Consider the following 11,939-nt stretch of genomic DNA (forward strand, 5'->3'; position numbering starts at 1 on the left):
ACATACTAATCAGAAAATTAGAAAAAATCCTCAAAGCACCTTAAGTTTTGATTTAATAAGTTGTTTCACTTTAATAAGTTATTAAACATGTCGAAATATATTTTGTTTTCTATTAGTATGTGTGCTTTCCTTTCATCCAGTTAATCAATTTTTTTAAATAATATTTTCTCTTGAATATTCTCGCGCCACCCCTCTAGTGTGCTCGCGCTCCCCTAGCGGGGCGCGCCCCACAGGTTGAGAATCGCTGCCTTAGAACATTTTTAATCATAGAAGCACTTAGCCTTGAATGGGAGACACTTTAGTCTTATTTGTATTTAATGTGATTTTTCATATTTTTACCATTTGATGTTTTACCTGACCTTACTTTTATATGTATTTTTGACACTTTTACTGTTAGTCAATTTTAATGACTTAGATGTTTTAAGCACTTTTAATTTTTATTCTGTTTCATTTTTATCATCTTTTCGATTTTGGGATTTTTCCTATGTGTATCAATCTTTTTAGTTTTGATTTTACTTTTCTGTAGTTTTGTTGTGTTCAGTTCACGTGACAACGGGTGAGACCCTCATCCGCAAACTCCTTCGGGGGTAGGTCGGTTACTATTAGTCTTACTCAATTTTTGCATTTTCCAATTAAAATTACATTCTTCAAAATGATTTAAAAATTCTATACCTTACAATTCAAAAATTTTTAGATAATTATTAAATAAAATAATTAAAAATATTAAAATTTACTAGAAGTTAGTTTTTGCATGGAATTATCTTTGTAGAAGCGGGCTGCATAATTGCACGCAAAATTTTCTTAATTCTCTTAAAAAGTTCTCGAGATACAGCAAAATACGAAAAAAAAAATTAAAAGTAACATTAATTGGTCTAAATTTCGGAGAGCTCTCATCACCAAAATATTGGGACCATATTTTTTGAATTACGGCTATCGCCCTATATTTTGGGGGTAAGAAATCCGAATTCGTCGTAAAAAAGGCATGTTTATTCAGAGAAAGTAAGTTTTTGTGTCTGATTTCGAAACTTAAAGTTTCGTCTGCACTTACTAACTAGCATATTTGAGATCACTTTCTCAAACCATTAAGATTGAGTCCTAGAACGTGAAGATTCGATTATCAAATCAGAAGTTATTCTGGGTGAATTTTGAATTGCTTAGTGCGGAAAAAATTGTAATAAAAATAAAAACAACATAAAATTTTTTAATATCTTCGGTTCTGTCATCGTACTTAAAATTAAGGAAGACTACGTGTTTTAAAAATAATTTCTACTTGGCTAAAACTTATGAAATAAACACGATTTCGTTTTTTATGCTTGATTGAAAATTTTGAATTACCTAAATAAATTAAATTCTGAGCAATAATTTAATTTTTCACGTGCGCTCATTAGAAAAAAAAACATTTAATTTATTTAGGATATCTCAAACCATCAAACAAGTATAAAAATTAAAATTAGTTCATTTCAAAAGTTTCAGGTAACTTAATTTGTTTTAAATAAAAAATATGATTTTGCAAATTTTAATTAATTTCTAGTACGATACGTGAAAGGAAGATATTAGAAGGAATAATTAAATTTTTTATGTTGCTTTTATTCGTATTACAATAATAAATTTTTTCAAACTAAAGCGTTCTGAAATTCAAATTTTTTTTTTTGTTGCAATCTACAGCATACCTACAGAATACGAGTTTCGATTTTTATAATGTTTTATCAATTGGAATTTTTTCCTTGAAAAAAGACAGAACTGATTAATAAATTTGAATAGAAGGAGAATCATAGACGTAATGAAATGGAGAAGGTGGATAATACATATTGAAATGTGGTGCAATTACACATGATATTGCTGCAATTGATCGAAACCCATTCGTGTTGAACTCGTCATAAAAATTTTTAAAAATTTTCTTGATTGAAATGGAGTGCGCATTAAACATGTGTTATGATTGAATTAATTTTTTCAAATCTTGTTGGTATTTTTATACTTCATGCGTGCCTATTTCTCTCACGGTGATAAAAATTTGAATTATTTTTTCCAGATATATTTTTTCCCCTGTTCCATATAACGCACATCAACATCCGTCACCCAACAAAAAATCTACTTAAGTCTAAACAAAATAACTTTGATTATACCCTTAATTGTAATTTCATAAGGCTTTTTTAGTTTTTTTGCATTAAGTATTATAAAAACTTTTTATAACTTACGGACATATGGTTGATGATAAAGATATAACCATATAAGAATTATGAACGAATGGTGGAACAAATGAAGGAAAGTGACTTGATTATCTTTCTTTCGTAATGCAAAGAATATCTGAAAAATGATCAATATTACATTAAATCTGATAATTTTTATTTTAATAAGCTAAAATAGAATTTATTAATAAAGCTTAAAGTATTCAACTCACATATGAATTATTTATTAAGCGTAAATTTATTTTTAACAAATCTAATTTATGGAGGTCAATTTGTGAAATTATGTAAAGCTGCCTCTTGTTAAAAAATTTAACTGTTCTATAAACATCTTTTCTGGATATTTTTTATTGTGATTAACAAAACCTGAAATTAGATGTGTATTTATTTGAAAAATTTAACTAACATCCATATTTATCTGAGCAATGCGTTAAATACAAAAACTTAAACGCAGAAATGACACAAATCCGTTAGAAAATGTCTCTTCAGAAAAAGTATATATTGTCTTATTTCGTATCTTAAAATATCTTCATCGCCAGTTAAGTAAAATTTCTGAGTCCTAAAGATAGCAAGTTAGTCGGAAAAACTCGGTATTTTGTTTTTTCCCCATGCGTGCCCTCTCCCATTTAGCTGAGTTTGCCAAATTTGTTATTTTATCCTCAACTGTATAAAAAGTACTTTACGTCACTTCCGTGTAGTTGAGTTTGACAAGTTTGAAATTTTATCCTCAAATGTATAAAAAGTTTCACATTGAAAACATTTTATAAACTTAATTGTATATGCATTTTTTTTCTTATTAACAACTAAAATGAAAAAAAAAATCTATTTCAATTCATTGCACAATATTAACTGTTGATATTATATTATCTTCGCATCAAACACTTACGTTCGTAAGAAATTAATTCTTATAATTATTGTGAATTAAATTGGTAATAATTATTAAATTGTATACAGTATTACGATATTGTATATATTTACAGTATTTAAACAGTATTACAATTTGATCACAAAAGTGATTATCTTGTGCATTGATCGCAATAAATTAGTTAATTCAAATTTCTTGAGTCATTAGAATTGAATGTTAGTTAGGAAAACTAGATAATGTTTTGTTATTCTCCCCATAAGTGCTGTCCCATAGCCACCGAGAGATAAGGCCATTGAGATCTCCGAAGTCTTTTAGTGACGTCACAAACAGTAGTTTCTAACTGAGTAGCCGCCAATTTTAAATATTTGTCATTGAACAATAACAACAGCGTCGTTTGTCCGTTGGTAATACTATTCTTTTTATCCATTAAATAAATTTTAAGCATGTATAGAACCGAGATATAAATATAATTAAAAAAATAGTCCTAAAGTTTTAGTTAGCAAATTCCCAAAAATAAGTTATTACGAAAATGAACGTTAATTCGCTTTCTTTTAAATGTAGGAAGACAGATTTCAATAACGGTTTTGTTTTTTCCTAACTTTAGAATTTCTTAAACAGTTCAAATACGTACACTCATTTGTCTTCTCATTTTTTATAACAATTGCTAAAATAAAATTATATTTTTCTGCGAGTTAACACTTCCTACCAGTTGAGGACAGAAAAATTTAAAAAAAAAAGCTAAATTTAGTTTTGAAAATAATAAATACTGTTTTAAAGTTTTGCAATCTTAAGGTCAAGATACTTCGCTAAATCATTTTACCTTATTCTTATATTATATGCGTCGTTTATTTGTAAATAATTGTTGCATTTATATTTACATTATTTCCGCTTATAATTTAAATGTTTTTCGTATGAATCTAGAATAATTTTTCAGAGTTTATTTTAAAATAGTAATTTTATGAATGTACCAAATAATTTTGTCCTCTTTTCTAACATAATATGACGCATTTTTTTAAATCCTTCCACATTAAAATGTATCGTTTCTTATTTTCTAATATATGGCACAATCCAATGTTTCATTGTAGAAAATACGAAATGATATATTTGAATAAAGCTTTTTTTTTATATTGAAAATATTTTTGATGATTCATGATTTAAAAAAACTTAAAACTTTTACTTTTAGTAAAACTTTTCTTATATAATCCTTTTCTGTTATGAAGTGCAAATAATATTGTTTCAATAACAACACCAAATAGTTCTACATGTTTATTTTATTGAGTTACAACAAGGTATCCACTATTGAGTTTTTCTAATAAAAAAATAAAAATTCACCACTTAAAAATTTTTAAGTGCAGTAAATTAGTTAAAGCAAAAATATTTTACTTCGGTCATAAAAGATATGAACTACTTATTATAGTATTTTCTAAATACAAATCTGCGCTCCGAGCACTTCCGGTGATGACGTCACGAAGTTACTGAGAGGCCTTGACTCTCGGTGGCCAAAGCTGTACGCAGCTGAGTTTGCCAAATTTGTCATTTTATACTCAGATGTTTAGAAAGTTTCATACTAAAATTATTTTATAAATTTAATCGCATGTGCAGTTTTTTTCCTTCTTTTAGCTGTTATTAAGGGAAAAAAATTTAATTTCAATTCTTTGTTCAATATTAATTTTTTTTCAATCTTAACACATTTGGTATTTTATTATTCTCGGAACGAACACTTATTTTTGTAATATATTAATTCTTATAATTATTGTTAATTAAATTGATAATAATTATTAAATTGATAACAGTAATGTGAATTGATCGCAAAAATGATTCTCTTTTGGATCTATCTCTAGAAAATTATTAATTCAAATTACTTGAACCTTTAGAATTGCATGTTAGTCTGGAAAACTTGATATTTTTTTTATTATTTTCCCCATGTGCGCTGTACGCCTCTCCCATGTATCTCAATTTGCTAAATTTAACATTTTATTATCAAATATATAAAAAGTTTCATATTAAAAGCATATTATAAACTTAATCGTACATGCATTTTTTTTCTTCTTAATAACTGTTAATAAAAAAAAGAAATTCAATTTCAATATTAACAGTTGTTGTTTTATGATCCTCTGAACAAACACTTAATTTCGTAAAATGTTTTTCTTATAATTATGGTGAATTAAATATTCATAACTGACATTTGATTGAAAACAAATTTTATTTTTGCAATAGTGTTATAACAATAATTAGTTCTGATCAGAGAATGAAAATGATTTGCAAAACTTCAGAAAAAGACAAAATAAGAAAATAACATTTAGAGTATAAGTCACTTTTTTTCATTGCTTTTTTCAATTAATTTTTTTATTGCTTTTTCCATTGCTTTTCTTAATTTTCAATTCATTTTTCTCATTTAGTTTATCCATTCTCGGGGCACAGTCAGTGTTTAGTATTACCACTGAGGACAAAAAAGGCTTCTGAATGTTGGCAGACAGCAGTGTGTCTCCTGATGAAGTGCTGCTTTCCTAACATACATATATATTTAAATATTCTCAATTTTCTGCGTGATTTGTGTTTCTAATTTTATAAATTATTATAATGATTGGTTTTATGCCGTAAAAGTTCTATCAATGTTCTATGAGTAAAACTTCGAAATGTTCTCAAAGTTTCATGCATAAGATTTTGAATTATTGACTATAAAGAATTGGTTGAGTTTTTATTGAAAACAAGTTGTATTCTTGCAATAGCGTAAGTCTTTGAAATGTTGATTGTAGAGAAAATGATTTAAAATAATTATCAATCTATTATATACATGTAGAAGATGTTTTAAATAAATATAAGTAAAAAGCTTGTTCATACCGTATCCAGAAGTTCCAGGTATTTTGTTAACCATGCATACCAAGTGTAACGATAACCTAACTGTCGAGAAATAAAAGTTTGAAATATTACTTTGAATCAAGTACACAGAAAAAAAGTTCTTGGAAAATTATAATTATATTATATATTATTGTTTGGTGAAGACGTTTCTGGCAAAAGCAACCATAATTCCGGTGATGAAATTAAGTATACGACATTTAAACCAGTCATTTGGTAATTTAACCGTTTGTTTGTGGTAACAATTTATTGGAAATTCTAGTTCTTCTTTTAGTAACAAATACAAAACTTAAAAGTAAATTTCGCCGAATACACTTACAAAAATAGTGCGTTTTTGAGGCTATTTTTAAGATGACATTTGTAAAAAATTCTCCTAACGTAGAAAACGAGAATTGGATTGGCAAGAAAAATTGTCTCATCAGTGAACTGCAATTTTAACCTCGTAAAATCAACATCAGTTACGCCTTGTGATATTAATCTCCTATAAATCTCAACAACACTTTTAGTTAAAATTGAATGAAATTATTCACACCTCAAATATATTTATTTGCCAGAAGTGTAAAAAAATAAACAAAAAAACATCATAAGTTGATTGCTCTGAGGTAGATTTCTATCACTCTCAAACAACCTCAAGCGTGAACAAAAAATTTCATACACCTAGATTATAAATCTTGGGATAATGATTTTATTAGGTTGTTTTTGAATTCAATTTCAAATAAACCTCAACTAATTTATAGCACCTCAAAACAACCTCAAAAACACCTTAAATTTTTGTAAGAGTAAGTGTTTTTTGTGACATTCTCCAAAATATCATGATAAAATTTCCAAAATATTCTGTCACTCACTTTAGCAGCCAACCTTTCGATGACTATGCTTTATACTAGATGGAATGCCTTGTATCAAAAGTATGTTTTTTTTTTGGGTGGAGAAATGAAAAAACAGAAATTTACTTGTATATAATGATCGTAGATTTCTTTGGAAGCTCTCATCTCACATCTTACTTTCCATGAAGCTACAAGATACTTGATATTCTGGAATGTAAACAATTTTAATAACTGAATCGAAAACTTAGAAAATTGAATACTTTATTCTCAGAATTCATATTTCATTTATATATATGAGTCGCGTTTATTCACTTGTAACTTTTATGAAAATGGGGAGCCAATAAAGCTTTTAATTGTACTGTTGATAATTTGAAAAATCTTGGNATGTTTATTCAGAGAAAGTACGTTTTTGTGTCTGATTTCGTAACTTAATTAATAGTTAGCAATAATTAATTAGCATATTTGAGGTCACCCCCAAGAACCATTAAGATTAACACTTAGTTCGTGAAAATCCGATCATTAGAACGAAAGTTATTTAGGGTGATATCTTCTTTTTTTTTGCGGACTGTACAAAGATGCATGAAAAGCAATATTTGCAAGTGTAATAAAAAGTGCATAAAAATACAGAATAGAAAAAAGGATACTTTCTGGCTTATTCTTCATATAATTACCAAATCTAATCAGGCATGTATCGGAACACAGAACCATATTTTTCTATCCACATATTAACAGAAAAACCATCCCTAACCAATGAGCCAGTTCTCGGCAGCTGTTTTTACAAAACTATTCGAATTCTGGACCTTATAGGGCAAAGGTGGATCCAGACTTCCCACTAGGGTTAAGGAAATTTAAAAGTTTGCCCGCACTCTCGACCCTGACATTGCTAAATCCCTGAATTACCTGGTTTAAATAGCATCATTGTTTTCCTCACGACCTTTGTGCCTCTTTCGATTTGGATTGCCTGTCGCTGGTCACATGGGTAAACAATCCCCATATTGGTGACTAGTTTGAATTGCGAAGTATCATTGTGCCCTTTTATTTCCATTTTCGCTTTTCCTTTTTACTTTATTTGTTTCATACCTTTAAATTAATAATAACAAGTTGTTGCAAACTTGAGTGTTCTATTAAATAAAATTTCTTTAAATTATATCTTTTACCTGTTAGAGATCGCAATTAAAAAAGACGGAAATTATGACTTCATAGAATTAGCAGTCATAAATGAAATCCAAACGAGAACAGCAGATTATAGGAGGTAAGTTTAAAATTAATTCATTTATTAATTTATTTCAAATTTTATATGATATTATTTCTTAATTATGTGGACCAAACATATTTCGCTCTTTTTTTTTTTTACTAATTAGAGGTTTAAAAAATTCAATTGCATTAAATATATTCACCTGAAAAAAATGAAACTAGATTACAAATATTATTTCTAACTGAATAGTTTTTTGTTAGATATCTTTAAAAAGAGATTTTAATAGCCTTTAAATATTTGAGTATTTTTGCTGTCAGAATTTAAAGTTAACAAGTAAACTTAATTAAACTGTCAAATAGAATTAATTTTGTGAGATTACTGATTAAATTTGTTATATTTAATAGTCAGAATTTGAATAAAATGTTAAAATAAATATCCATTAATTATTGGACAAGCCAGAACTCATCTATTTTGTTATAAAAGGTTAAAAAGCTCCCATTTACAGAGTATTAATTATCTACTAATCATTAACTTATTGTTAGAAATATTAATGTTGTTTAAATGAATTTATTGGTTTCATATTTATGACATGTTTTATTGTGTAATTGACTAACACATTTTTATTCAATTTAATATTTTAAAAATTAAACAACAATTTTAAAATATTCTTCGATTTTGTTGTTCGCATCTAAAATTTTAATTAGGATTTCATTTTAAATTTAATTGATTGTACTCTAAGTTTTAATAATTATTTATCGTAAAAAATCAAATGATTGTTTATTTATTAAGAAGAATAACGATTTGAACTTTTGGAGAAAAAACTTTTCTTTGAACACTGTTAATAATGTCCATAACGATTGAAAGCACAATTCATACTAAAGTCCTGGATACGTAGTTTCAAATCATACCACACTTTGAACTTCATAAAAAACCGACAGCAAAAATTTTTAAAAAGTTTAGGAAAAAAGCTAAAAAAAAATTCTAGATCACAGAGCTTGTTTAAATAGAGAACTTTGATATTCAGTAAAGAAATTATTGGTGTACTGTTGTTTAACCAGGGTTTTCAGGGAAGAAAAAGACCAAAAATCTAATTTTTCACTAACTTTGTCTGAGCATAACTCTAAAAAGCAGCAATGAAATGAGTTCATGTCCATAACTAGGCAGCGATATACTAATAATATGGCAAAAAAAACTGTTTTTTTTTTCTTTCTTCAGATAAACCCCTTGAAACATATTTATATTTCACTATTTAAGTTCATTTTGTAAGGAGATGTCTACGCTGACGTCACTTATCTGTCCATAGGCAATCCATTAATGATCAATAAACAACGCATAGCAAACAATGGGAATACGTTTATTTCCAGATGTGCGTAAGAATTGTCCAATAAAAATGCTTCGAATAATAATTGATTGATTTTTATACTCATTTATTTATAGACAAGCTTCTGACATGGACATCTCAATGGGATACCTGAGAGTGACGTAGTGTGGATATTTCGATCCTAACTGGTTGATGAAACGTGGCATTTGTTGACTTTATCAACTGTCCTTTCCATTTTATTTTGAGTAAGCCAAGCCCATTAAGTATCAAATTCCCTTAAATGACCTATTCTATATTCTTCCACAAAGATTTCAATTCTCTCACTGTATGTTTCTAACTTAATACAAGGACCAGTACGAAGCCACGTGGAACATAAACAAACTATTTATACATGCATGTTGTCAGGTACATAAAACAAAAATATGTCATGGTTACAGTAACATACATATACAAATAATAAATCTAAGTTAAGTAAAAAAAGACGAGAAAGATTTTTATTTTAACAAATTCGATGTGTGATATCTGCACTGTATTTACTTAACTTCACGTTAATTAACATTCTAACTTTGAATGTTTTGTTGTTTTGAATGTTTTGGATGTATGTTTTTATGTTATGTAATTCCAATTCTCTCACTATATGTTTCTAACTTAATACAAAGACCAGTACGAAGCCACGTGGAACATAAACAAACTATTTATGCATGCATGTTGTCAAGTACATAAAACACAAATATATCATGGTTACAGTAAAATACGTATACAAATAATAAATCTAAGTTAAGTAAAAAAAGACGAGAAAGATTTTTATTTTAACAAATTCGATGTGTGATATCTGCACTGTATTTACTTAACTTCGCGTTAATTAACATTCTAACTTTGAATGTTTTGTTGTTTTGAATGTTTTGGATGTATGTTTTTATGTTATGTAATTCCAATTCTCTCACTATATGTTTCTAACTTAACNCTATTTATCCCTATTACTTAACTTCACGTTAATTAATATTCTAACTTTGAATGTTTTGGATGTATGTTTTTATGTTATGTAATTCCAATTCTCTCACTATATGTTTCTAACTTAACACAAAGACCAGCACGAAGCCATGTGGAACATAAACAAACTAATTATGCATACATGTTGTCAGGTACATAAAACACAAATATATCATGATTACAGTAAAATACATATACAAATAATAAATCTAAGTTAAGTATAAAAAGACGAGAAAGATTTTTATTTTAACAAATTCGATGTGTGATATCTGCACTGTATTTACTTAACTTCACTTTAATTAACATTCTAACTTAAGTGGAATTACTTAGCTCATCTTTAACACGCGAGCAATCAGCAGGCGATGCTCGCCTGCTGATTGCTCGCGCTTGATCTGTTGATCTCGATTGATCTGTCACACGAGTGCGTATTAGTAATCTCCTTGAAATGCAAATACCCAGTTACCCGTGAACCGTTAATAAATAACTTCATTCAACCCTCGCGTAACCTTTTTGTTTTTATGGTCCATATTCGTATAATGCTAATAATTATACTACATTTTTTTAACGATAGCCATTACTCTGTTAAGTAGAAAAAAATTAAAATATATTTACAAAAGTGTATGAGAGCTTTCTATTTTGATGATTTGAAACTTCTGTTTGTATATGAGTAAAACTTTAATGGTTGGTCCCGACTAATCCCACAACAACATTGCAAAACAAGTTTTCTACACTTTTAAATTTTATCCCCTGTTTCAATTTCAATCTTAAAATACTTAGGTTATCAAAAAAAAATTTTTTTTTCCTTTCTTGAGAATATATTAAAAGTTGCAAACTCTCCTTAAAAAATTATAATAATGATAATATTGTTCTGTTGTGAAAGGAACTGTACGGATCAATTATCAATGTTTCACTCAGATTTAATTATGAATGGCTGACAGAGTGTAAATAACAAAAAGCTTTCGAAAACCGCAATAGAACAAAGAAAGCATTATTATTAAAAGTTTTCACCCAATATCAGTACTCATAAGAATTTTTCCAATTTTTAAACATTTAATGAAATTAACAGGCTTAAATTGAACTAAAAATATTATAAACAATCAAGAAATAAATGAATGAATTGATATCTTTTTAGTGTCAGCGCTGATTTTGCTTATTTATTTGTTTCAACATCATATTATCTAGAAAGAATTATTCTCTGCTTTCTGCTCGATAGCATTCTAAATATTGAAATATCAGGAAAAGTATAGTCTTCATAAGAATAACTCCGAAAAAGATAAATACAAATTTTCAAATTTTAACGGTGACAAATTTAGGTTTTAGTGTGGAAATTAATCGAAAATAGTCTCTGAGAAGCTTTCTGATTTTTTCCCACCACAAACAGAAACTCTTAAAAGCGTCGTGCTAGTCTCCATACTGATGAATTTATATTTTTCAGTGAATTGTTGCGATGTTAAAAAGTTTGCAAAAATAATTAAAATGTTAGGGAAGTTTTTGAGTCTGAATTTGTAAACAACAAAAAGTATTTAATAAAAATACATAGATATAAAATATTTACCTTATTTCAGTGAACTGACGTTTTAAAAGAACAAGCAGAATTCAGAAAAAATAATAGAAAGTGAGAAGAAACTAATTATTTCCTTAAAAGTAATGCAATCATTGTACTAAAGTAAAGCTCCACGATAATCTAATTAACGTATGACAACGC

At 27.6% G+C, this 11,939-nt stretch overlaps 1 protein-coding gene across 4 annotated transcripts in view; it reads right to left on the reverse strand.

Annotated features, from left to right (window-relative positions):
* Positions 1-11,939, reverse strand: part of LOC107442809 (very long chain fatty acid elongase 7) — a 33,602-nt gene extending 21,663 nt beyond the window's left edge. The window contains exon 1 of one of the 4 annotated variants that reach the window (XM_071181177.1): positions 11,790-11,939. The gene's annotated coding sequence lies outside the window, so the exon portion shown is untranslated. The remainder of the gene's footprint in view (positions 1-11,789) is intronic. The other 3 variants (XM_043056064.2, XM_043056065.2, XM_043056063.2) reach the window with 3 other exon arrangements.

The sequence above is a fragment of the Parasteatoda tepidariorum genome, chromosome 5, assembly GCF_043381705.1.
Source record: "Parasteatoda tepidariorum isolate YZ-2023 chromosome 5, CAS_Ptep_4.0, whole genome shotgun sequence".
Classification (NCBI taxonomy): domain Eukaryota; kingdom Metazoa; phylum Arthropoda; class Arachnida; order Araneae; family Theridiidae; genus Parasteatoda; species Parasteatoda tepidariorum.